The sequence below is a fragment of the Symphalangus syndactylus genome, chromosome 1 (assembly GCF_028878055.3).
Source record: "Symphalangus syndactylus isolate Jambi chromosome 1, NHGRI_mSymSyn1-v2.1_pri, whole genome shotgun sequence".
Classification (NCBI taxonomy): Eukaryota; Metazoa; Chordata; class Mammalia; order Primates; family Hylobatidae; genus Symphalangus; species Symphalangus syndactylus.
Genome location: NC_072423.2, coordinates 126,105,500 through 126,132,347, shown reverse-complemented (window position 1 = coordinate 126,132,347; position 26,848 = coordinate 126,105,500).

Genomic DNA, 26,848 nt, shown 5'->3' with positions numbered 1-26,848 from the left:
AACACATTTTTCTTGCTGCGTGTGCAAAACAGTCTAGAAATAAGTGCAAAAATGCCTACTGTACCCCTTTCACATTGGCCCTCAAAATAATTCTGAATAACAGAAAGAAACTTGACAGAGAAGACAGAAGTCATTTTTAAAATATTTTAGATTCTAGGGTAATGCTGAATTAACTTTGTCCTTTTGATGTTTTTGTCCATGATGCCAATCCGTAGATATGATGTTGGCCCACATACTCCATACAGTTCTGCTTTGCAGCTGCAAAGTAGATGAGGGGCCAGGAGGGGGAGTAGAAGTTAAAATATTGCAGACAGAGCTACCCTAAAATTCATGATAAAATGATTAATGCTGACGACAGATGGAGAAGTAAACAGGGCCAGCCAGAAAACACCACCAACTGGTACCTAAGGACAAAGAATGAGGACTTCCAAAATGACAAACAGAACAGTAATTGAAAAAAAATCACACGTGCAATTATTAAAAAGGGGAAACTGTAGTAGGAGACAAACCATTTCTCAAATATAAATGGAAATGGTGATTGTATTTGTTTCAGCTAGACAATGATGCTTCAATGTATCACCGTTATGAAAGAACAATGAGGCTTCGGCTACGTTTGTGTGTTGATTTTCCATGAAATCCACAAAAACAGGCTATAGTTTTCAAGTAAATAGCTCTCCTATGGTAAAATACTAATGCTTTTCTTTTTTTTTTTTTGAGACGGAGTCTTGCTCTGTCACCCAGGCTGGAGTGCAGTGGCACAATCTCGGCTCACTGCAAACTCCGCCTCCCGGGTTCATGCCATTCTCCTGCCTCAGCCTCTCCGAGTAGCTGGGACTACAGGCGCCCGCCACCACGCCCGGCTAATTTTTTGTATTTTTAGTAGAGACGGGGTTTCACCGTGGTCTCGATCTCCTGACCTCGTGATCCGCCCGCCTCGGCCTCCCAAAGTGCTGGGATTACAAGCGTGAGCCACCGCGCCCGGCCAATACTAATGCTTTTCTTGCATGCCTTTTCTTTTTTTTTTTCTCTCAGGAAGCACAAGATAGATCCAGGTAGCCTTGCTGATGAATGTCAGATATTTTAAGCTTCCTTTATTATTTTTTATTTCTACCAAGAGTAAGGCATGAGGGAATAGTGCTCTACATGATGATATCTGCTCCATTGTGAACAAAAGTGCTTTTAAATCCCCAAGCCTAGTCTCAAAATACTCTCCTATGTAAAATACCAAGGGAAAAAGAAAACCCTAGGGACAAATAAAGGATGAACCAGATGATGACATTTTTTCTTTCGATATTTTTTCCCATTCTAAGGTTACATATGCTCGCCTTCACTGTCCATTACAAATACGCTTTGTCCTTTAACTAAGTGAGTCAGAATGCCACCTGGGTGTGCCACTTCCCCACAATGACGCTGTAAATATGTTGATTCATGCATAAAATTATGCATCTTATATTATATTATGTAAATGTGGCTATAAACCTAATGTAGACCATTCTTCAGAAAGAAATTTTAAAAATTCCTTGTAAAAGTTATCATATATTATCAAACTTTTTTGTTTCTCCACAAACATATGTAAACATTGAAACCCTTAAGCAGCCTGGTACTGACTTTGTATCTTCTTATTCCTCTTTCAACCTCAGGCAGCAGACAGGAAAAGAAAAAGAAAATACAAAAAGAATCCATGGAGATAAGAATTGTATTGTTATTATAATGTTAACATTTGTATAATATTTTGGAATGGCGGCTTTTATGGCAAGTTTTACGCATCATCAGTTAATCAATCATATTGAGGAAACAGTATGAAGGGTAAAGTATTCAGGAGTATCAATTGCTGCTCTCCACCTTTTCCCTCAACATCTCCCCACACTGTCTGAGATCCTTGTTGCTGTATGAATAATACAGCCCATGATTAGAAAAACACATTCATCTTGACTGCAAAGTAGTATAGGGTTAGTTTCCAAAGACTTGAAAAATATGGAAAAAAGAAGCATACATTTTTGCCAGTTCTCCCTCTTACTGAATTTGTTGCTTACCTCAAGCATAAGTTTCCTCATTTGCATAAGAGGGATATGAATGTTTTGAAAATTCAGCAGGTAAAATATTTCAGCATATTTAGTTTGGGCCCTGGCACAGAGTAACTTTTGTAGCTGCTATTTGACTTAATGTCTAGAGAAAAATTCAGTATCACTGCCCAAAATGGTTATTCCTTAAAACGTCTTTGTTTTATTATAAAAGCAGTAAAATCTTGTGACAGAAAAATTGGTAAGTGGAGAATATTACAAAAATAGCTCCCAGTTATATTTTCCATTGGGGTGCTTTTTCTAGTTTTTTTTTCTTTTTTAATCTCATGGTGTTTCATTTTGTCTTGGTAATCATTCTGTACACACAATTTGGCATACTCCATTTTTATACTGTTTTTCATATTCTTTCACAACCATGAAATTTTAATACCCACAGAAAACTTTATGTAAGAAAAGTGTATTTAATTATTTTAAATTGCCTTATTTAAAAAAATTTAAGAAAAATTTTAAAGCAAAATACACTTGCAACAATTATTTTTAGGCAACTATTAAAATAAGTTTATTGATTATACTATGTATGGGTGATATTAATTCACATCCTTGCCACAGAACTTTTTTTTTTTGTTTATCATCTTTTCAGCATGAAGGGATTACTAAAGTACCTAGTATTCAAAATATGCTATATTTGAATTACTTCTCAGCTAGAGTAAATGCAGTATGCCAAAAAGATAGCACAAAGCCCTGGATACACTAACAAATGCATTGTATGTGGAAATGATAGATTTTTTCTGGAAGCAAATTACTCATCTGCCTGAATCTCTGAAAATATTAGCCAAGCAAAAATAGTTGCTGAGAACACAGTAAATTTTACAGTATATTTTTTCCCCTAACAAAATATTTTGAGAAATTTGTTGGTCAAAGAAATTTTTATTTCTCCTCCCATTCTTATTAAACATTATTTATAGAAAAAAATTCATTATCTAAGTTCCATGGACCACACTGGAGTTTCATGGATGGACATTGGGAGTTTCATATGTTGCTTAAAATTGGGCACCAAATCTAGAATTTTCGAACCTTTCTAAATTGGTCTTGGGAGACGGGCTTTACTTTTTTCATAGCGTCTAGTGCTGGACATAACGATGTCAAAGTTTCCTTCCAATTATAAAGAAATGTGTTTTTGATGGTCTGCTGGTATGATGGTCTCAATGTCTCCCAAAATTCATGTGTTAAAACCGAATCCCAGTTGTGGTGGTATTACGAGGAGGGGGCCTTTTGGGAAGTGATTAAGTCATGAGGGCTCTGCCCTTATGAATGTATTTATGCCTCATAAAAGGCCTTGAGGGAACTAGCAAAGATCCTTTTTACCTTCTGCCTTGTCATTTATAGGACGCAGAATGAAGGCTCTCAGCAGACAGCAAATGCCTGTGCCTTCATCTTGTACTTCCCATCCTTCGGAACTGTGAGAAATGCATTTCTGTTCTTTATAAATTACCCAGTCTGTGTATTCTGTTATAGAAGCACAAATGGACTAAGAAATTCGTGCTGAGAAGTGGGGCGTTGCTATAACAAATACCTAAAAATGTGGAAGCAGCTTTGAACTGGGTAATGAGTGGAGGCTGAAGCAATTTTGAAGGTCATGTTTGAAAACATTTAGAATACCGTGGAGCATTAAGGGTGACTCTGGTGAGGCTTAGAAGAAAAGGATAGGTATAGAGAAAGCCTCAGTCTTAGAGATTATCTAAGTGGTTGTGAACAGAATGTTTGTAGAAGTGTGGACAGTAAAGGCCATTTGAATGAGGTGTTAGGTGGAAATGAGGAAGGTGTTACTGGGAACTGAAGGAAAGGCCATCCTTGTTTGAAAGTGGCAAAGATCATGGCTGAATTATGTTTGTGTCATAGTACTTTGTGGAAGGCCGAATTTCAGAGCAATGAACTAGGACATTTAGCTGAAGAAATCTCTAAGCATTTGCTTAGGATACTAAATGGCTTATCTTAAACTACTTATAGTAAAATATAAGAAGAAAGAAATGAGTGAAAGACTGAATTAATAATCAAAGAGGAAGTAGAACATAAAAGATCTGGGAAATTCTCAGCTTGACTGTGTAAAGAATAAAAAAGCATATTTAGGAGAGAAAACTAAGGAGGTAGCCAACAGTCCCTTTGATAAGAAGATTAGTACAGATTGAAGGAAGCCAGATGCTATTCATCAAGACTATGGGAGAATGACCCTGAAGGCATTTTGGAGATTTTCCAGGCTGCCTTGCCATCACAGGGCCAGAGTCAGAACACTGAGGGCAGAATGGTTTCAAGGGAGAGACCCAGGTCACTACAGAGTTCCAGGGTGCCTGTGGGACTGCAAGGATCACTGCCCAGGCTGCCTCAAGTCTCTGCTGGCTGCATTCTGGCATAGCAGTCTTTGGCTGCTCCAGATGTGACTCAGGTGGGCTCAGGTGCAGCTTGGGCCACCACTGCAGAGGGCACGAGTTGTAAAGCTTGGTGGTGTCCACCTGATACCAAATCTGCTGGCACACAGAGTGAACAAGCATTGGATGCACGGCTACCTCCACCTAGATTGCAAAGGATGAGTGAGAGTATCCCCACTAGGGAAATGTCTAGTGGAGTTGGGAGAGTGGGGCCGCCCCCAAGACCTTAGAACTGCAGAGACAAGAATGTGATCCCAGCCTCATAGATCTTCAGACAGCTGACTCCAATCAATAAGAGCTGCTGTGTGAATGCACCCCACAGAGCTGTGAGGGTGGGCCCCTTCAGGGCCTTAAAGGCCCAACCCTTATCCCAGTGTGTCCAAAAGGTGGGATATGCAGCCAAAGAATATTATTCTCAAGCCTTAAAATTTCATGTTTTTTGCCTTATTTGATTTTGAACTTATTTGGGACTTACTCCTTTCTTCTTTCTTATTGCTCCCTTTTGGAATGGGAATGTCTAAACTATGTTTGTCCCATCACTGTATATGTAGTACATAACTTTTGTGATATCACAGTTTCAGAGCTGGAGAACAATTTGCCTCAGGATAAATTGTACCTTTAGTCTCATCCGTATCTAATTTAAATGAGAGTCTGGAGAGACAACTTTTGAGTGAATGCTAGAATTAGTTAAGAACTTTGGGTTGTTGATATGAAATACAAATATATTTTCCATGTGGGAAAGACATAAATGTTGGGGCCAGGGCAGAATGCTATGGTATGGGTGTCCCCCTAAATTTATGTGTTGAAACTTAATCTCCATTGTAATCGTATTAAGAGGTAGGGCCTTTTGGGGAATGATTAAGTTACGAGGGCTCCACCCTCATGAATGGATTAGTTCCTCATAAAAGGGCTCAAGGGGACTAGCCTAGGTCCTTTTTGCCCTTTTGTATTCTGACATGTGAGGACACAGCCAGAAGGCCCTCAGCAGACAGCAAATGCCAATGCCTTGATTTTGGACTTCTCTGCCTCCAGAAATGTGAGAAATAAATCTCTGTACTTTATAAGTTACTCAGTCTGTGGTATTCTCTTGCAGCAGCACAAATGGAATAAGACACCTGGCTCACCCCTGTGTTTGGAAATACATGCTCCCATGTGGAGACCAGTCCTAGCTCTCCCACTTCCCTCTAAAATAGCTTAACATTGACAGGCCTGCATAGAAATAATCTGAATGTGGAAATTGCAGGTGGTGGGAGATCCTTGACATTTTGAAGACATAAATTAGACAGGTTTGACATGGGGTGCTAGAAACAAACAAACAAACATATAAAACATAAACGAAACTCTTTCCCCAGTGGTAGAATGCCCAAGCCACAAGTTGTTGTTCCATTTTTCCTTCCTCTGGCTAAAAATAATGGTTCTGTTTGGAGGGGCTCACAGCTTTTGAAATGTGCATGTGCCTAGTTATTCTAACATTCTGTTTTCTTCCTGATAACCAGTAAGAAGCCCTATAACATTCTACCATCCAGAAATTGGGACCAAATCAATAAATTGTAAACACTTCACAATTCTTTTCCCTTATTCTTTTTCACAAATAATATCTGTGCAAATAAGTAAAATCTTACTAACGCTTTTCTTCCTTTTCCATTTTATATTTTTAAAATGTTTAAATTTCTATGATAGTCACAGAAAAATGTTTTCTAAAAATCAGAGAAGCTGCACTACATTTCTAGAATATAAAATCAGATCTGGAGATTATCAATTTTTATTTCAGTGCCTAAATTTTTCAAAACTGTATAAAAGGGAACTAACATATGCATGCTAGTGATGTACCAGAAACTGAGCTAAGAGGATTACTTAGATTATTTCATGTGATCCTCACACCAACTTGAAGTTGCTATTTTCAACTTATTTTATTTATGAGGAAGCAGGCCCTAGGATATTAGGTAACTTGTCAGAAATCCCAAAGCTGGTATACAGATATACTAGTCTATTTCGGTTGCTGTAATAAAAATATTATCAAATGGGAGGTTTGAGCAATGCATATTTATTTATGAGAGTTCTGGAGGTTGGGAAGTCCAAGGTCAAAGCACTGGCTGATTTGGTGTCTTGTTAGGGCCCATTCCTCATAAACGACATCTTCTTGCTGCATCCACACATGTTGTAAAAGGGAAAGCGAGCTTTCTAGGATTTTTTAATTAAGGGCACTAATCCCATTCAGGAAGGCTCTACACTCATGACCTAATCATTTCCCAAATGCCGCACTTCCTAATGCCATCACATTGGGGGTTAGGATTTCAACACATAAATTTTGAGAGGAAACAAACATTCTGTCAATAACAATGGCAAAAATGAGAGTTACATCAAGAGTTTTCCTATTTCATCATCATTCTAAACCTTACTTATTTATTACAGGGACTAGACATTCTTTTATAATCACATGTCAGAAAATGAGTATGACAGCATGCTTCATTGGAATAAAACTGGCAGAGAACAGCATGATTCTGCTGTGGTTTCTATTTGAGATTGGAAAGATATTGCTGAGAATAAGCCATTTTGATCAATACAATATTGGGGGGATGGTGTGAAGAGCAGAAGCAATTGACTTGGAGGTCTAAAATGCAATAAATTTACCACCTAATTAAGGACGCTTGAGTTATGCAAATTATTAATCTAAAAGAATCACATCATTAATATTTGAGCCATATTTATTCATTAGGCAAAATGGATCTACTTAGATACAACACTTATCATTACTTCAAATGTAGATGTTAGCAATGCTTTCATTTACCTCAAACTTCTATCCACACTGACAACTCATTCAGTCTTAATGATTCTCCCACAAATTTGCTTATAGGTGCTTTCAGCTGTGGGGGGTCAACTGAGACACAAAGCTTTAGTGAACACTGGTATGCCATTTCCTCCATTACAGTGAGCAAATGAGGCGCTTTGTCCAAGACAGTTTACTAAATGTGCTCAGCGTAATGAGCTCTGCATTATAATACATTGAGCATGTGGCTACTTTTGGTTTAGAAAAGAGCCCTATCAGAGTTGGTGGCTAACCTCAGTAGCTTTCACAGTGGTGCTGTGATATCACAAGGGCTCAGGATAGCCTGGCAAGACATTTGCTTTTGCCAGTGCTAAATTAAGGGCTCCTGTTTTTATTTTTATTGAGTGTTAGGGAAATAAAAAGATACACATCTTATTTTCTTCTTTCCTTTCTCCATTCCATCTCCCCTCCTTCACTTCCTTTTTCCCCACAACCTAAACCAAAACCTTTTCTCATGCTCGCTCTTTTCCTTCCTTCCTTCCTTCCTTCCTTCCTTCCTTCCTTCCTTCCTTCCTTCCTTCCTTCCCCCCTTCCTTCCTTCGTTCCTTCCTTCTTTCTTTCCTTTCCTTCCTTCCTTCTTTTGCTTTTTCTTTTTCTTTTCATTTTTCTTTTCTTTCTTCTCCTTTTCACAAATATGTTTTATATTAGAAGTAAGTGTGAAAAGAACATGGTCTGGTCCAGGGACTGGTACTCTTTAACTATAAAGTGTCAGCAAACAGTTTACTTTTTGTGGGCCGTGTGATCTCTGTCACAATGACTCAACAATGCTCTTGTGACATAAACGCAGCCATAGACAATACTTGTAGGTATTAGTGTGGCTGTGTCCTAATAAAATTGTATTTATGTGTATTATGTGTCCTAATAAAATTGTATTTGAATTTCATACAAATTTTATATATCAAGAAATATTATCCTTTTGAATTTTTTCTAACAATTAAAAATATAAAAAATAAAAATCTTAACTCACAGACTTTACAGAAAGAGGCATCAGTGTAAGTCTCTGGTTAGAGGCCAATTCAGCTCTGATGTCTGCCTGGTTCCATATGCTAAAATTTGGCATTTAGTGTTTCTCTCAAAGACATTACCCCTGTCTAAAAGATCACTTTCACAATTTCTATTCCACGCTCAAAATTCCCAGACTTATCTTTTATTCTCTGACTCTGCATACCCTTTGACCCTTAACACTAAAGTCAAGTGATTTATTTTTCATGAAATCTCTTCTTATCTTTCTTCTTTCCATTAGCTTTTCAGCTGAGGCTGTCATAACATAATAACACAGACAGGGTGCCTTAAAGATCAGAAATGTATTTTTCACAGTTCTGGAGGCTGGAAATCCACGATCAAGTTGTTGGCAGGTTTGGTTTCTCCAGAGGCCTCTCTCCTTAGCTTGCAGATGGCTGCCTTCTTGCTGTGTCCTCACATGGCTTTTCCTCTTTCTGCATGCATGCCTGGAGTCTCTCTCTTATTCTAAAGACCCTACCCTTATGACCTTGTTTAACTTTGATTATCTTCTTAAAGGGCCTGTCTCAAAAAACAGTCACATTGGGAGTTAGGACTTCAGCGTCCTAATTTAGGGGAAAAGGAATTCAGTCCATAACACTCTCAATTAGATGTATGAAACTTAAGGAGAGCAAAAAACTCAGCAATCAAGACAGATAATATTTTAATACAATATTTTAAAAATAAAAATCAATGCAAAAAATCAATGATAAAAAAATCAAAATTTTAAATAAAGGCAGGATCAATATTATTGATTTTTCTTTTTGTCGCAGACTCTAATATGGCTCAGCATAACACTGACTTCTTCCTCTTTGCTACTTCAGCCTATCCTTCATTTTGGTCCCATTTTCACTTACGATATGTGGCATCCCCTTCCTTGATTATGAATTTTTGAAACTGGGGATTCTAACTATAATTACTTTCTCAGTTTTTAGCACACTATCTAGCATATAGTAAGTACACAGTAATCATGTACTTTTAAAATGTGTACCCTCTGATGTGGCATAAGGGTCTAATGTAGCCACTTAAATATTTGGAATACTTTTAAAAATCAGAAATGTGTAAAGAAGTACACTGCAATGACCTTTCTCATGATGTTTATGATGAAAACATTTTGTGTAAGGCAAACGTTTCTGGAAAGTGTGAAGAAAATGGAAGAGGATGCAAGCAATGTAAATGATAATATGATGGTACCTATGAGATAAGAGGAAGAGCAAAATCTTTTTGAGAAATATACTATGCAGCAAAGTCATACATGAGGCTTGTCATATGGGATACTTCCTTTAAGCTTCACATCTTTAGTTTAAATTTATAGGTGAGAAAACAAAGGAGTTAAGTAGTTAAGTAACTTATAGCCCATAGCCAAATGCAGATTAGAGAGGATTAAATCATTCTGAATCCCATAAGACTCACTTCCTAAGATTCTATTTTGGTACACATTAAGGAATAGACATTATTTTTCTCTCAAGGGATTTACATTAACATAAAAGAATAACAAAGAGTAATGCAAATCATTAGTGGCTTGAGGATTCTGGCACAAAATTGTGTCTGAAATTAACCATACTGCTCTTTCAAATTTCTCCTACCAGACAGTGAGCTGCTGGAGCATAAGTGCTGTCCTACTAAACTGTATTCACCATGATGCCACAGATTATAACGAATGCATTTTGACTTTTTCATTACAGTCACACTTGGTTTGCAGCAAACAGGGAGTTCATCAAGTCTGGAGAAAGGGACATTTCCCAGATCAGCACAGTGTACCCACACTTTGGAGGTACTCAGCCACAAGACCTCATGAAGTACATCCCAACTATGCTTATGGTTGCTGTGAAGAATTTATAGCCCCATCCTCCAAAAATCTGGCACTATTACTATGTTTCTACCTTGATATCCATTCACCAGAGGACCTGTTGTTGGTTTTTTGTTACCCTGCATTTATGTGTTACAATTTTTTTATTTCCAGCCTCATAAACTTTTCACCACCACTACCATTCAGAAGTCTGAATGTAATTGCTCTTTGCTTCCTGTCCTACAGCGAAAGTCTTCTCTGTGTTGACAGAAAATTGTTGACATGGGTTAGCACATGTTAACATGCCCAATGCTTGATTCTAAGACTAAATGCTTAGAATTACTGTTTACCTTTGCCTACATGGGTGGGAAGATGAGATAGAGGGGGGATCTAGAAATATGAGGGCACCTGCTGTTATAACTTTGATAATTGTGTTTGTCAGGTAGTCATCACCTCCTTATGGGGGTGGAATATTTCAGTTCTTAACATGTTCAAGAGAATGAGAAGCGTCCCCATGTGCCCTTTGGCGGCAGCAGCAGAACCTGAAAAGAAACTGGGAAAAAATCATATTCATGATATGTATAAATATTCAGAAAGAAGCAACTGAACAAGTAAGGTAATCTTTGGAATCCTAACTTCCTTTCTGCCTATAAGGATAGAGGCAGCTGGAATATAAAGGTAAAGGACACTGGCTTTAAATCCAGAAAATTTGGGACAAATCCCAGCTAGACTGCTCAACTGCCTATGTAGCCATTAGCATGTTACTCCATGTTTCTTCATTAGTATGTGGGGGATAATAACAAGCTCATTTTAGGATTGTTGAGGATATTAAAGGAGATGCTAATGAAGCTTAAGCTGCAAGACCTCTCACTTGTATAGGTCCTGCAACTCATTTTATACTAAAATTGTGGATCTTCTAAAAATGTAAACATTTTAGGTTCTAAAAAAATCTGAATCCATGCTTGTTTGAATCTTTCTGTTTTTAAAACACATTTAATATCAGATACTAGCAAGAGGAAGACAACAACTTATGGCAAGAAATGACATACTTATATTTTTAACCAACTCTAAAATAACATAAAAGCATATGAGGTATTTAGGTAGGAAGACATTTATTTAGAAACCTAACAGCATAATAGAAATTATAGTGATTTATTCCATTTACCTTACTATTTGTGTTAATCTATCTACACAACATTTTCTATACAGTTCTTGTTGTAACTTGTTTGCATTTTGCATTTCAGCATGATCTGTTGAATGCAAAACTTGGAATTAAATCTGGAGCACAAGAGGAAGAGTTGGCTCTCTGTAGCAGCAAGGACACTTCCCTCATTTTAATAATGAATTAGTCATATGTCTAATATTTAGTAATCACTTGCCATGTAATGGGGATTGTTCTTAGGACTTGAACAATATTAACTCACTTAATTTCCAGAAGTAATTTGAGAGGTAGATTCTATCACTGTTTTCATTTTACAGGTGAAAATCAGGGATACAGAGTAGTTAAGCCACCCCTCTATTCTCACAAAGCTCAGCTATTACATAGAGGAGCCAGGACAGAAAGCTAAGATGTCTTACTGTACAGGCGATATCCTCAACCATCATGACAGACTGCCTTCTGTAACTAAGGAGAAGGCACATTATAAGAGTAAACATGAGGGCTGGGCATAGTAGGTCACACCTGTAAACTTAGCATTTTGGGAGGCTGAGGCAGGAGGATCACTTGGGATACGGAGCTTGAGGCTGCAGTGAGCTGTGATTTCACCATAACCTGCATGAAAGAATGAGGCCTTGTCTTGAAAAATAAAATTTTTAAAAATAGTAAAGATGAGGAGGATCCAGAGATTTGGAGTTGGGAAGAGGATAATACTTTCAAGTTATGACATTGATTTTGTAAGTTAAAGATAATGCAAAGTCAATAGTTGAGTACATTAGGGCAAAACGAAATATGAAATAGCCATCTTGGATTAAAAAAATAAATTTACTAAGAAAACATTGGGATTTTGGGGTAGTTTAGTTTAACATTTGTGGCTATACATGTATAAAGAGATCAGCACTATTTTAGGATTTTTCTTCAACAACCTTTAGTTCCTTTCTTATCTATTTATCCTAGGTAGGTGTATTAGTCTGTTTTCACACAGCTAATAAAGACATACCTGAGACTGGGTAATTATAAAGGAAAGAGGTTTAATTTACTCACAGTTACACATGGCTGGGGAGCCTCACAATCATGGCAGAAGGCAAGAAGGAGCAAGTCACATATTACGTGGCAGCAGCAAAGAGAGAATGAGAACCAAGCAAAAGGGGTTCCCCCTTATAAAACCAACAAATCTTCTGAGACTTCTTCACTACCAAGAGAACAGTATGAGGGAAACCACCCTCAGGATTCAATTACCTCCCACCAGGTCCCTCCCACAACACATGGGAATTATGGGAGCTACATTTCAAGATGAGATTTGGCTGGGGACACAGCCAAACCGTATCAGTATACATTTGGATTTCATTCATGATTGGTTGTTTTCTCATGAATGTGTCAAAGTAGAAACAAAAGAAAAGGTATTAAAAGTATTTGCAAGGGGCTGGTTATAGTTCTGGCCCATGCGTTCTATAGTTCTGTGTTAGTAAAGAGGACATAACATGTGCAGACATGATAAAGTGAGTAACAGTTCCAATGAGGATAAAGAGTTATTGGAATAGGAGACTAGAGTAAGCAAGCTGGAAAGACCAGAGTTAGTGATCTAAAACTAGAATTTTAGCTTTCGAGGCTTTGAAAGAAGCAATGTTATTGTTGATGACAATGTCTAAGTTTGAACCATTAGTGTGAGTGACTTAAGTAGGAGTACAGAAAAAGCATGGCTCTTGAGGAAGTCGAGGAATTGAAATGCTAGGGCTTCTGTGGTTATCAAAAAGGGTGGAAGGACCAGTAATGGAGAGCAAATTAGTGAGCTAGTTTGTAATGCCATCAAAGGATTAAAGGGAAATAATCAGAGAATGGTAAATACTAGCAGATTAGCTGTCAGAATGACTAAAGTGTCAAAAGGCATAAAGTTTTCAAGGAAGAATATAAAGCAGTGATTTAGAATAGGGACTGGCAGACTATGAACTGTGAGCCAAATCCTTCTCACACTGTTTTTTTGCAATAAAGTCTTAATGGGACACAGCTAAGCCCATTCATTTATGTATTGTCTATTGCTGTTTTGGAGGTGCAATGGCAAAGTTAGATAGCTGCAAATATTTTCTATATTTATCATTACAGAAAACATCACAGACCTCTGATCAAAAAGTAGTATCAGGACACTTACTGCACATTTAAAGTCCAAGATACATGGAGGGGGAAAGTGCTGTTTATTTGAGAGAACTGCAGGGAAAGCATTGTCCACAGAATCCCTCCAAGTTTTTCTTCAAATGAGGTGGTGTAGAGTTCAGAGTATGGAGTGATAGTTTTATTACTTAGAGTTGTCTCTGTATAACGAACTCTAAAGATAGAGAGTTACTGACACAAGTTTAGCCATCTGCCAGTATCATGACTCAATATGTTTTCTGGCATTCTTCTCTGCCATCCTTGGCAGGTTGGTTTGGGGCACTTAAGCTTTTCACTGCATGACCTCAATATTATAATAAAACAACATTGAATCCAGGAAGCTGGAGTTGGGTGTGGGGTGGCTAGAAAGTGGCCTTTTCCAAGTAGTTCTTGCTTTATGTCAGTTAAGTAAATTTCTCAAAAGTCTTTTAGAAGATGTCATGAACTAAATCAATGTAAAGAATTGCATCAGTGTCAATAATTGCAGTTGATGCAATTCTACTCTACACCTGCTACAAATAATGCAGGGAAATCAAGTACTTTTCTATGTAAGTCCTGGCAAAGGTGAAGGTGACTATCATGACTGACTTAGACTAGTAATGATTCATTTGCTTCCCTAAACAAAATGGGAAGTTAACAGCAAGGGAAAGATGGAAATGAAAATAGAATAGGGATCTCTAGGTGTGCTGCAACCTTTAGAGGAGTTTACTGTTCTCTTACACCCTGAATTTCAGAGCGCACACCAGAGAGGTTGGGTAAAATGGAAAAGAATGAGAGAGGTAGTCAGATCATTGAATATATAAAACCTTATAGGACTAAATAATCTGGATAATGGTTGGTGACCTGGGTGGCTTAGATTAGTGGTACTGATTAACATAATGGGGGTGTGAAGTGTGATGGAATTGGTCCTGTTAGACCCTCAGTTGACGGCAGATAATTCATGTGATAGCCTAAAGCAGGGCTACTCAAAGTGTGGGCTAGTTTGTTACCCATTAAAATGAGATAATTACAGGAAGCCAGGGTTAACATTTAGAATCTTATATTGCAACTTGACACTGCCAGATATTTTTATTGTATTTTCCAAAAGTATTGATCTACAATAGACTAATAGGAGCAACAACAAAACAATAAGTAACAAAACAAGACACTGTTTCTTTACTATAGGAGTTTGAAAAGACTAGCGTACTTAAACTAGGAGAGTCTGGGTTGTACTATCAGAATTTTCTTTTGGGGTGATGAAAATATTTTAGAATTAGAGAAAGGTGGTGGTTGCATAATTTAATTTTATTCTATAATTTATTCCTTCATAGATAACCAAAATTTTCTCTCTGGAAATTTGTGGGAATTTAAAATAATTCATGTGATTCAAAAAAATTTCCATATGTCTGTTTTTATTTCTGTTTATTTTGTTAAATTTGCCAGAGTAGACGTATTAGTTTACTATGGCTATCATAACAAAGTACCAAAGGCTGGGTGGCTTAAACATCAGAAATTCATTTTCTCAGAATTTGAGAGGCTACAAGTCTGAGATCAAGAAGTCATGAGAGTCGATAATTCTGAGCCCTCTCTCTTTGGCTTGGAGGAGGCCATTTTCTCCCTGTGTCTTCACACGGCTGTCCCTCTGTGTGCTCCTGTGTCCTTGTTTTCTCTTTTTATAAGGACACCAGCCACACTGGAATAAGATCCACCCATATAACTTTATTTTTCTTTAATTACCTCTTTAAAGGACCCAATATCAGATACAGCCACATTCTCAGGTTCTGAGGGTTAGAATTTTGTTATGTTAATTTGAATTGGGGAGACAAGATACAGCTCACAACAATAGGGTTAAGCCCTTTGGAAACAGTTCTATTCTAAAACTGAAAATTTTTCCTGCACTGTTTCAAATTTTTGTTCATTTTATAATTTTTCCCTTTTTCATCAGTTCAACCATATTTGTTCCATTAGATTCCCACCTGCACTTTGTACCAATTATTCATATGCTTTAGATTTCTTTAAATTTTGATCCACATACAAAATTCTCAGATTTGAATTACAGATGTATGGCTTAACTTTTCTATGTATGTCTGCTTAAAGATTCCAATGCACTGATATGAATTTTAATTCTCATACTGTAATTGTCTTATGGCAAGCATTCCTTAACTCAGCCTCATTAGGTTCTCATTCCATCGTGTAGGTCATATTGCCACTTTTTTTCCTTAATCTTAGCCTCTTTTTGATTTAAAGTTTTTTTGTGGTTCACAATGTCTTTATTCATTATTTTATCTGTCTGTCTATCTACCTACTTACTTATTCCATTTTAAGGTGGTTTCTCATTTTCTTTTAGAATTTTCTTCTTATACTACAGGAGATAGTATTAAGATACATTATTCCAGTGTCCAGGTCAGAGTTACCAATTCCATGTTCCGGTCTCTTCTTTGGTACAACCCATTGTGACTTTTTCCCCTTTTTAAGATGAGAATTCATCTTTCCAGGCATAATGTTTTTCAGCATGCAGGTAGGGATATGGATCATACTTCCAGGGTCATTTGGACTCTGGCGATTTCATTTTCTAGTCTATAGTTTGAAGGGTGTTAATTTGCATAGTTTCTAGCCCAACTCCTAGTGTCTAGAAGGATTCTTTCAATAAGGCTCTGGGCATTTGAAGAATTGTCTCCTATCCTGATGTTGCTTAAACTTTGACCAGTGGGTACATTTAAATAAATCAGCAGTCATCATGCATTGCTGCCAGAAATCTTCCAATCTCCATGTGCTCATAATTCCCTCCCCACCTCGCCCCCCAGGGGATTATGGCTTTAAAAGGATTTAACACACAGCTTCAACTTCTCAAAATGTCTTAACATTTGTTTTCAAGGAGTTACTTTTTCTAAATATATCTGATAAAGATGAGATAAAAGAAGAGAAGTATCTTTTCAGCCCCCCAAAATAATATCCCTGCTTAATTTTTCCATTTGGTATAGTGACTGCTGATAACTCCAAGTCCCTCATCGTAACTTGTCCATTACTGAAGGGAGCTGATTCATTAAAGAATAAGCACCCTTCCTAGAGAAAGCCAGGGTACAGTGACTGATGAGTATGGGGGTACAAAAGCCCTGTTTCCAGTTCAGGACATCTCTGTGGAGCCATCCAAGCTCCAAAGCTGATAACTAAATTACAATTAAACTCATCTCCTTATCCAAACCTATTTCCCTCACTCCCTTGCTGGTGTTGCTACTAAAAATTCTTCTTTCTAAAGCTCTTGCATGCGAATTTCCATGTGCATAAACCAAACTCCTACTAGTTTATTTCATAGAGATTGTTCTATACTTTAATAAAGGCAGGAAGCTGACTAGTTCAAACTTAAAACTTGGGTTCTAGTAAGTTCAACATGTAGCCAGCCCTAGGACTTACTAAGTGAAGTGTGGGCTAAGGAACAGTCACGCATTTCTTCTAAAATACTTTTATATGTGTACAGAAAGATAAGGCATAATGGCTTATCCAGCTGAAAGAAGGTAGAAAATTCTCCTAAGTCAGTTTTCCTCAATGGCAATTTGCATGCAAGAGCTTTACGAAGCAATCTAGTGTGTTGGAGCCTAAGGGGTAAGGAGTAATTAAAATAAAGACCTGGGTTCAAATTAAAACTGCATTGACTAGCTAAATAATTTGGGGCAATTTTCCTAAACATTATAATCCTCCATTTCTTTATCTACAATATGAGAATCACAATACTTATGTTACTGGTTTACTGTGAGGATTAAATGATATAAGGTAGGTAAAACCCCCAGAACAATCACACTATCTTATTTTTATATAGTAGGTGTGGGATACATTGGAAACAGGATGAAGCTCAAGGTCAAAAGTTGTAAGCATATTCTGGACCAATCTTTTCACTCTTCCTGGCCTAATTTTTCCATCCTTATACAGGGGGAATTGGAATTGAGCGAGTTTATTATTTCCTAGGATCTTTCCAGGTGTAAGTTTTTATAAACATATACAAGAATATATTTGCATATATACGATTATGCACATTTTTAACAGGACACTGATAAAACTAAAAACCCAGGTAATTTGCCCACAGTCACACAGATAGAAAGTACCAGAGATATAGTTGGAAATTAAATTTTTGTGCTTCAAATCCTTAGTTCTCTGGAATGTATCTTGCTTATTGTATATGATATATTACATTCTTATTGAACAATTGCATATTCTTATGTGTCTGTATTTATCTTTGGTTATTTATTTATTCAGTTGCACAAATTTCAATCATGCCCATCTACCTGGAGGACTTCAAAGCGTACAGAATCTTTTAAAAATAGGGGAACTTTTTTTCTTTGTCCAAAAGCACACCATTAATAAACAAAGCTGCCATCCTACAATTTCCCTACTCTCCCAGTATGTGAGTTATATGATTTGCTGCATCAGGCAAAACTGTAAGTGACTTGCCTCATTATGTTCTGTCCTGAGATGACAGCACAAGTATCATGGGAGCATGAAAAAATGAGGCAATATATTTGTGCTTTTTTCTTTTACCATTAGTATCAGCACTTTCGTTCAATTCACAATTGTACCAATGCAGGTGTGTGTGATTCGGGAAATGGCATTTGGCCTGTCTAAACCTTCACTTCCCATTCTGAAAACAGATATTTCAATTACTACTTAATCAATTTATCCTGACCTCATAAAATATCAATTTCATTTTTTTTTTTTTTTTTTTTTACTTCTCTCAGAATAAAGGCCAGAATCTTAAGAAAAGCTTAAATGATGGTGCTTAATCTGGCCCCTGCCAACTTCCAAAATGGCTGAACATGGCCATTTCTCCCTGTTACTCACTATGGTTCAGCTACAGTGACCTTCCTCTTTATCCTTGAAATCCCCAGGCCACCTCCATCTGCTGGACCTCTGCATCTGTGTTTCATTTGTCTGGAATATCCTGGATCCCTTTCTTGCCAACACCTACTTATTCTTCCTGCCTAAACTACTTATTAGAATATATTATCTGAGCACCAAAACTAGATTAGGTTCTCGTTTATAAGCTTTCAAAGCATTCTGTAATTCCTCTTCATAATATTCATAGACCTTTAATTATATTTTCTGTGACTGTCTTCCTAGCTAACTTTACATTCTAAGGTTGTAGATAAACAGTCTGGCTTGTCCATCCATCATTGCACTCTGATTTTCTTTCATGGTGCCTTTTGATGAGTGAATGAATAAATGAGTAGCAGCACAGTACAGGGGAAAAAACAGTAGAAAAAAATAGAGAATACTAGAGCACCCAACCACCAGCATCTTCAAAGAGAAAATTAATTAACATTCATTGAATGGAAACTTTTTAGATTAGTATATCATTTAATTTTCCTAATAACTTATAGATGTTAGGTAAATAACTCCATTTTACAGATAAAGAAAAAAAAAGCCCTCGAAGATTATAAATCACCCAAAATCACATAACTCACAAGTAGCAGAGATGAGATTTCAGCACAGCTTGACCCAAGTTCAGTGTTTTTCTTCTTTCTACTATTTCTTTAAGGTTATGATAATTTTAATGAACTGAGCTGCTATCATTTATTGGACATTTTCTAAATGCTAGTGTTTACTCTGAGTGTAATGTTCATTTTCTTACTTAGTAATTGCAATAATCCTTTGAAATTAATTATTTTTTCAGTTCATTAATAAATGAACCAAAGACTACTGAGTACTAAGGGACTGTGACTTGCCTAACATCACAAATACAGCAAATGTTAGAGCCAAGATTTAAATCCACATCTTCCTGATTCCAAAGCCTATGGACTTAAATGACTATACTGTATTACTTTTCAATAGCTTTGGAGCTGTTACACTGATTTCCTCATTTATTTGTTAGCAAGTTGAGACTCAGTAAGGAGTAATGCCTTGGCCATGATTCCACCAGATTTTATAAAGTATATGAAACATATTCCAGGCAGTAGAGTCAGCAGGATGTAAGCATTTACATATATTGGGTAACTTCCATTGTAGAAATAAGTTATATTTCTCACATATCCTGAGACATACCTTGAGTTAAAGACAGGCTTTCCAGGTGTTGTGGGCACTGTGCCAGAAATGATGCTGGAAGTGTAACTTGCGTGATAAACAACTCTGTTGATCTAGCTTCTTACATTAATTAGCAAATCCACTCACAGAACAATTGTTTACTGAACATCCACTTGAAATACTTTCTGATAGCTAGAAATCAGTTCCCTCCTCATGGAACTAAATTCTAGAAATGGAAGCAATTTTTTTCTTGTTGTTCAATGTGAATGAGTCTACAGTCAATTAATCAATAATGAAGTCTACAACATGCCCAGCAGATGATGTGTTAGACCTAAAACAGTATAGTTAATATGGATATGAAAATGACAATAACAATAATAACAATAATAATAATTAGAATTTATTTTATGTCTCTTTTTTCTTTTAGTAGAGACTGGCTTTTTCCATGTTGCCCAGGCTGCTCTTGAACTCCATTGTAGAAATGGTAGTAATCCTCTCACTTCAGCCTCCCAAAGTGATGGGATTATGGGCATGAGCCACTGCACCCAGCCTATTTTAGTACATTTTGGTTTCTGTCTTCATTCTGTATTCTAGATATTTCAATGAATAGTAGAGATAACAATTATGAATCTCATCCTAAAGATGGTGGTGCCAGGACTCAGAGAAGTAAAGTTACTCTCCAAAGAATGTCTCTTGGTTATTTTATGACGGAGCCTTTTATGTAGAGCTGGGTACCAGGATAGTGCTGCCAAAGTCAGGTCCTCCTTCCACTATATGAAGATACTCTCCAGAAAAGGTGTTTCAACCAATTATAGCATTGATAATTAGCATTTATCCTCTCTCATTCTTACTCTTTCTCTCCGAAATGCTATTATTTTACTTTTATAAAAAGAAAGACAATAACTGGCCAAGAGAGATGAGTTGACTGTAGCATCATAAAGCTGGTTAGTGACAGAGCAATAATGCCAGCCAAGGCCTGTGTGACTCCACAACCACAGTATTTCCACTGTGTTACAATGCCTTTCCAGTAGAAAGTGTGAAAGCTATATCTTTTCAGGACAATAGGATATTCACCAGTTCACAATGGCAGACACTAGCGAATGAATTTCCACATACTGACAGTGCAGATGTGTCATATAAAATGAGTCACAGAAAACTTGCAGAGTTACCATTATTTTGCTTAAAAGTTGAGTGAATTATACTGATTGATTTCCAAATGTTAAATCAACTTGCTTACCTGAGATAAACAGTTCAATTTTTATGTATTGTCCATTCTCGTTATTACTGTATTTTTATGTAGAATGTTTGAATTTATATTTATAAAGGCTATAGATGTGCAATATTTTTCTTGTAATGTGTTTGTCTAGTTTTGCTATTGGGACTATTCTGGCATGATAAAAATTTGGAAAATAGTCCTATCTTCTTTAATTCTTTGAACAATTGTGTGTAAAGTTATCATTATCTCTTTCTTAACTGATTGACAAAACTTAGTCTTGAAGAAAATAGTCATATTTTTTGTGGAAAGTTTTTAATTTGAATTAATATCGTTGACAAATACAAGACTGTAAAAAGTTTCCATTTGTCTTTTGTCAATTAAATCAGTCTGAGTTCAAACAGAGAAACAGATGCAGTAGGCTATATATATTAAGAGATATATTGCTAGGAATTCCTTTATGTGATTGTGGGAACCAGGAAATTTCAAGATTCTTAGGCCACAAGGAAAGACAGACTGTAGCCTTAGGCATAAACTGAAGCTTCTGTCCATGGGGGGATTTTATTCTTTCTGGGGACACCTCAGGTCTGTTCCTAAAGACTTTCCACTGATTGAATCAAGCCCAGAATGTCTAGAGTACTCTCCCTTACTTAAAGTCAATTGATTCTGGACTTTAATTAATACAAAAATGCATGGAAGTTCCAAGATGGCCGAATAGGAACAGCTCCAGTCTACAGCTCCCAGTGTGAGCGACACAGAAGATGGGTGATTTCTGCATTTCCAATTGAGGTACTGGGTTCATCTCACTGGGGCTTGTCAGACAGTGGGTGCAGCCCATGGAGCAGCGTGGGGCATTGCCTCACTGGGGAAGTGCAAGGGGTCGGAGAATTCCCTTTCCTAGCAAAGGAAAGCCGTGACAGACGGTAACTGGAAAACTGGGACACTCCCACCCTAATACTGTGCTTTTCCAATGGCCTTAGCAAACAGCACACCAGGAGATTATATCCCATGTCTGGCTCGGAGGGTCCCACACCCAAGGAGCCTCGCTCACTGCTAGCACAGCAGTCTGAGATCGAACTGCAAGGCAGATGGCAGTGAGCCTCGGGGAGGGGCATCCACCATTGCTGAGGCTTGAGTAGGTAAATAAAGTTGCCAGGAAGCTTGAACTGGGTGGAGCCCACTGCAGCTCCAGGAGGCCTGCCTGCCTTTGTAGACTCCACCTCGGGGGGCAGGGCATAGCTGAACAAAAGGCAGCAGAAACTTCTGCAGACTTAAACATCCCTGTCTGACAGCTTTGAAGAGAGTAGTGGTTCTCCCAGCATGAAGTTTGAGATCTGAGAACGGACAGACTGCCTCCTCAAGTGGGTCCCTGACCCCCGGGTAGCCTAATTGGGAGACACCTCCCAGTAGGGGCCAACTGACACCTCATACAGCCAGGTGCCCCTCTGAGAAGAAGGTTCCAGAGGAAGGATCAGGCAGCAACATTTACCATTCTGTGGTATTTGCTGTTCTGCAGCCTCCACTGGTGATACCCAGGCAAACAGGGTCTGGAGTAGACCTCCAGCAAACTCCAACAGACCTGCAGCTGAGGGTCCTGACTGTTAGAAGGAAAACTGACAAACAGAAAGGACATCCACACCAAAACTCCATCTGTACATTGCCATCATCAAAGACCAAAGGTAGATAAAACCACAAAGATGGGGAGAAACCAGAGCAGAAAGCTGAACATTCTAAAAAAGCAGAGCACCTCTTCTCCTCCAAAGGAACGCACCTCCTCGCCAGCAATGGAACAAAGCTGGATGGGGAATGACTTTGACTAGTTGAGAGAAGTAGGCTTCAGATGATCGGTAATAACAAACTTCTCTGAGCTAAAGGAGGATGTTCAAACCCATCGCAAAGAAGCTAAAAACCTTGAACAAAGATTAGACGAATGGCTAACTAGAAAAAACAGTGTAGAGAAGTCCTTAAATGACCTGATGGAGCTAAAAACGATCACAGGAGAACCACGTGACACATGCACAAGCTTCAGTAGCTGATTTGATCAAGTGGAAGAAAGGGTACCAGTGATTGAAGATCAAATGAATGAAAGGAAGCAAAAAGAGAAGTTTAGAGAAAAAAGAGTAAAATAAATGAACAAATCCTCCAAGAAATATGGGACTATGTGAAAAGACCAAATCTACATGTGATTGGTGTACCTGAAAGTGATGGGGAGAATGGAACCAAGGTGGAAAACACTCCTCAGGATATTATCCAGGAGAACTTCCTCAACTTAGTGAGGCAGGCCAACACTCAAATTCAGGAAATATAGAGACTGCCACAAAGATACTCCTTGAGAAGAGCAACTGCAAGACACATAATTGTCAGATTCACCAAAGTTGAAATGAAGGAAAAAATGTTAAGGGCAGCCAGAGAGAAAGGTCAGGTTACCCACAGAGGGAAGCCCATCAGACTAACAGTGGATTTCCAGCAGAAACTCTGCAAGCCAGAAGAGAGTGGGGGCCAATATTCAACATTCTCAAAGAAAAGAATTTTCAACCCAGAATTTCATATCCAGCCAAACTAAACTTCATAAATGAAGGAGAAATAAAATCCTTTGTAGACAAACAAATGCTGAGAGATTTTGTCACCACCAGGCCTGTCTTACAAGAGCTCCTGAAGGAAGCACTAAACATGGAAAGGAACAATTGGTACCAGCCACTGCAAAAACATGCCAAATTGTAAAGACCATCGATGCTATGAAGAAACTGCATCAACTAATGAGCAAAATAACCAGCTAACATCATAATGACAGGATCAAATTCACACATAACAATATTAACCTTAAATGTAAATGGGCTACATGCTCCAATTAAAAGACACAGACTGGCAAATTGGATAAAGAGTCAGGACCCATCAGTGTGCTGTATTCAGGAGACCCATCTCACATGCAGAGACATACATAGGCTCAAAATAAAGGGATGGAGGAAGATCTACCAAGCAAGTGGAAAGCAAAAATAGCAAGGGTTGCAATCCTAGTCTCTGATAAAACAGACATTAAACCAAGAAAGATCAAAAGAGACAAAGAAGGCCATTACATAATGGTAAAACAATCAGTTCAACAAGAAGAGCTAACTATCCTGAATATATATGTACCCAATACAGGAGCACCCAGATTCATGAAGCAAGTCCTTAGAGACCTACAAAGAGACTTAGACTCCCAAACAATAATAATGGGAGACTTTAACAACCCACTGTCAACATTAGACAGATCAATAACACAGAAAGCTTACAAAGATATCCAGGAATTGAACTCAGCTCTGCACCAAGAGGGCCTAATAGACATCTACAGAACTCTACACCCCAAATCAACAGAATATACATTCTTCTCAGCACCATATCACACTTATTCCAAAACTGACTACATAGTTGGAAGTAAAGCACTCCTCAGCAAATGTAAAACAACAGAACTTATAACAAACTGTCTCTCAGATCACAGTGCAATCAAACTAGAACTCAGGATTAAGAAACTCACTCAAAACCGCTCAACTACATGGAAACTGAACAACCTGCTCCTGAATGACTACTGGGTACATAACGAAATGAAGGCAGAAATAAAGATGTTCTTTGAAACCAGTGAGAACAGAGACTCAACAAACCAGAATCTCTGGGACACATTTAAAGCAGTGTGTAGCGGGAATTTTACAGTGCTAAATGCCCACAAGAGAAAGCAGGAAAGATCTAAAATTGACACCCTAATATCACAATTGAACTCTCCACCCCAAATCAACAGAATATACATTTTTTTCAGCACCACACCACACCTATTCCAAAATTGACCACATAGGTGGAAGTAAAGCTCTCCTCAGCAAATGTAAAAGAATAGAAATTATAACATGATGAAGATGGATGATTTCCGCATTTCCAATTGAGGTACTGGGTTCATCTCACTGGAGCTTGTCAGACAGTGGGTGCAGCCCATGGAGCAACGTGGGGCATTGCCTCACTGCGGAAGTGCAAGGGGTCGGAGAATTCCCTTTCCTAGCAAAGGAAAGCCATGACAAACAGTAACTAACTGGAAAACTGGGACACTCCCACCCTAATACTGTGCTTTTCCAACGGCCTTAGCAAACAGCACACCAGGAGATTATATCCTGTGCCTGGCTCGGAGGGTCCCAAACGTCCGACCACAGTGAAATCAAACTAGAGCTCAGGATTAAGAAACTCACTCAAAACTGCTCAATTACATGGAAACTGAAAGACCTGCTCCTGAATGACTACTGGGTACATAACGAAATGAAGGCAGAAATAAAGATGTTCTTTGAAACCAACGAGAACAAAGATAAAACATACCAGAATCTCTGGGACATATTCAAAGCAGTGTGTAGAGGGAAATTTATAGCACTAAATGCCCACAAGAGAAAGCAGGAAAGATCCAAAATTGACACCCTAACATCACAATTAAAAGAACTAGAGAAGCAAGAGCAAACACATTCAAAAGCTAGCAGAAGGAAAGAAATAATTAAGATCAGAGCAGAACTGAAGGAAATAGAGACACAAAAAACCCTTCAAAAATTAATGAATCCAGGAGCTGGTTTTGAAAAGATCAACAAAATTGATAGATCGCTAGCAAGACTAATAAAGAAGAAAAGAGAGAAGAATCAAATAGATGCAATAAAAAATGAAAAAGGGGATATAACCACCGATCCCACAGAAATACAATCTACCATCAGAGAATACTACAAACACCTCTATGCAAATAAACTAGAAAATCTAGAAGAAATGGATAAATTCCTCGACAAATACACCCTCCCAAGACTAAACCAGGAAGAAGTTGAATCTCTGAATAGACCAATAACAGGCTCTGATATTGTGGCAATAATCAATAGCTTACCAACCAAGAAGAGTCCAGGACCACATGGATTCACAGCCGAATTCTAACAGAGGTACAAGGAGGAAATGGTACCATTCCTTCTGAAACCATTCCAATCAATAGAAAAAGAGGGAATCCTCCCTAACACATTTTATGAGGCCAGCATCATCCTGATACCAAAGCCTGTCAGAGACACAACCAAAAAAGATAATTTCAGACCAATATGCTTGATGAACATTGATGCAAAAATCCTCAATAAAATACTGGCAAACCAAATCCAGCAGCACATCAAAAAGCTTATCCACCATGATCAAGTGGGCTTCATCCCTGGGATGCAAGGCTGGTTCAACATATGCAAATCAGTAAATGTAATCCAGCATATAAACAGAACCAAAGACAAAAACGACATGATTATCTCAATAGATGCAGAAAAGGCCTTTGACAAAATTCAACAACCCTTCATGCTAAAAACTGTCAATAAATTAAGTACTAATGGGATGTATCTCAAAATCATAAGAGCTATCTATGACAAACCCACAGCCAATATCATACTGAATGGGCAAAAACTGGAAGCATTCCCTTTGAAAACTGGCACAAGACAGGGATGCCCTCTCTCACCACTCCTATGCAACATAATGTTGGAAGTTCTGGCCAGGGCAATCAGGCAGGAGAAGGAAATAAAGGGTATTCAATTAGGAAAAGAGGAAGTGAAACTGTCCCTGTTTGCAGATGACATGATTGTATATCTAGAAAACCCCATTGTCTCAGCCCAAAATCTCCTTAAGCTGATAAGCAACTTCAGCAAAGTCTCAGGATACAAAACCAATGTACAAAAATCACAAGCATTCTTGTACACCAATCACAGACAAACAGAGAGCCAAATCATGACTGAACTCCCATTCACAATTGCTTCAAAGAGAATACCTAGGAATCCAACTTACAAGGGATGTGAAGGACCTCTTCAAGGAGAACTACAAACCACTGCTCAATGAAATAAAAGAGGATACAAACAAATGGAAGAACATTCCATGCTCATGGGTTGGAAGAATCAATATCGTGAAAATGGCCATACTGCCCAAGGTAATTTATAGATTCAATGCCATCCCCATCAAGCTACCAATGACTTTCTTCACAGAATTGGAAAAAACTACTTTCAAGTTCATATGGAACCAAAAAAGAGCCCGCATCGCCAAGTCAATCCTAAGCCAAAAGAACAAAGCTGGAGGCATCACGCTACCTGACTTTAAACTATACTACAAGGCTACAGTAACCAAAACAGCATGGTACTTGTACCAAAACGGAGATATAGACCAATGGAAGAGAACAGAGCCCTCAGAAATAATACCACACATCTACAAACATCTGATCTTTGACAAACCTGAGAAAAACAAGAAATGGGGAAAGGATTCCCTACTTAATAAATGGTGCTGGGAAAACT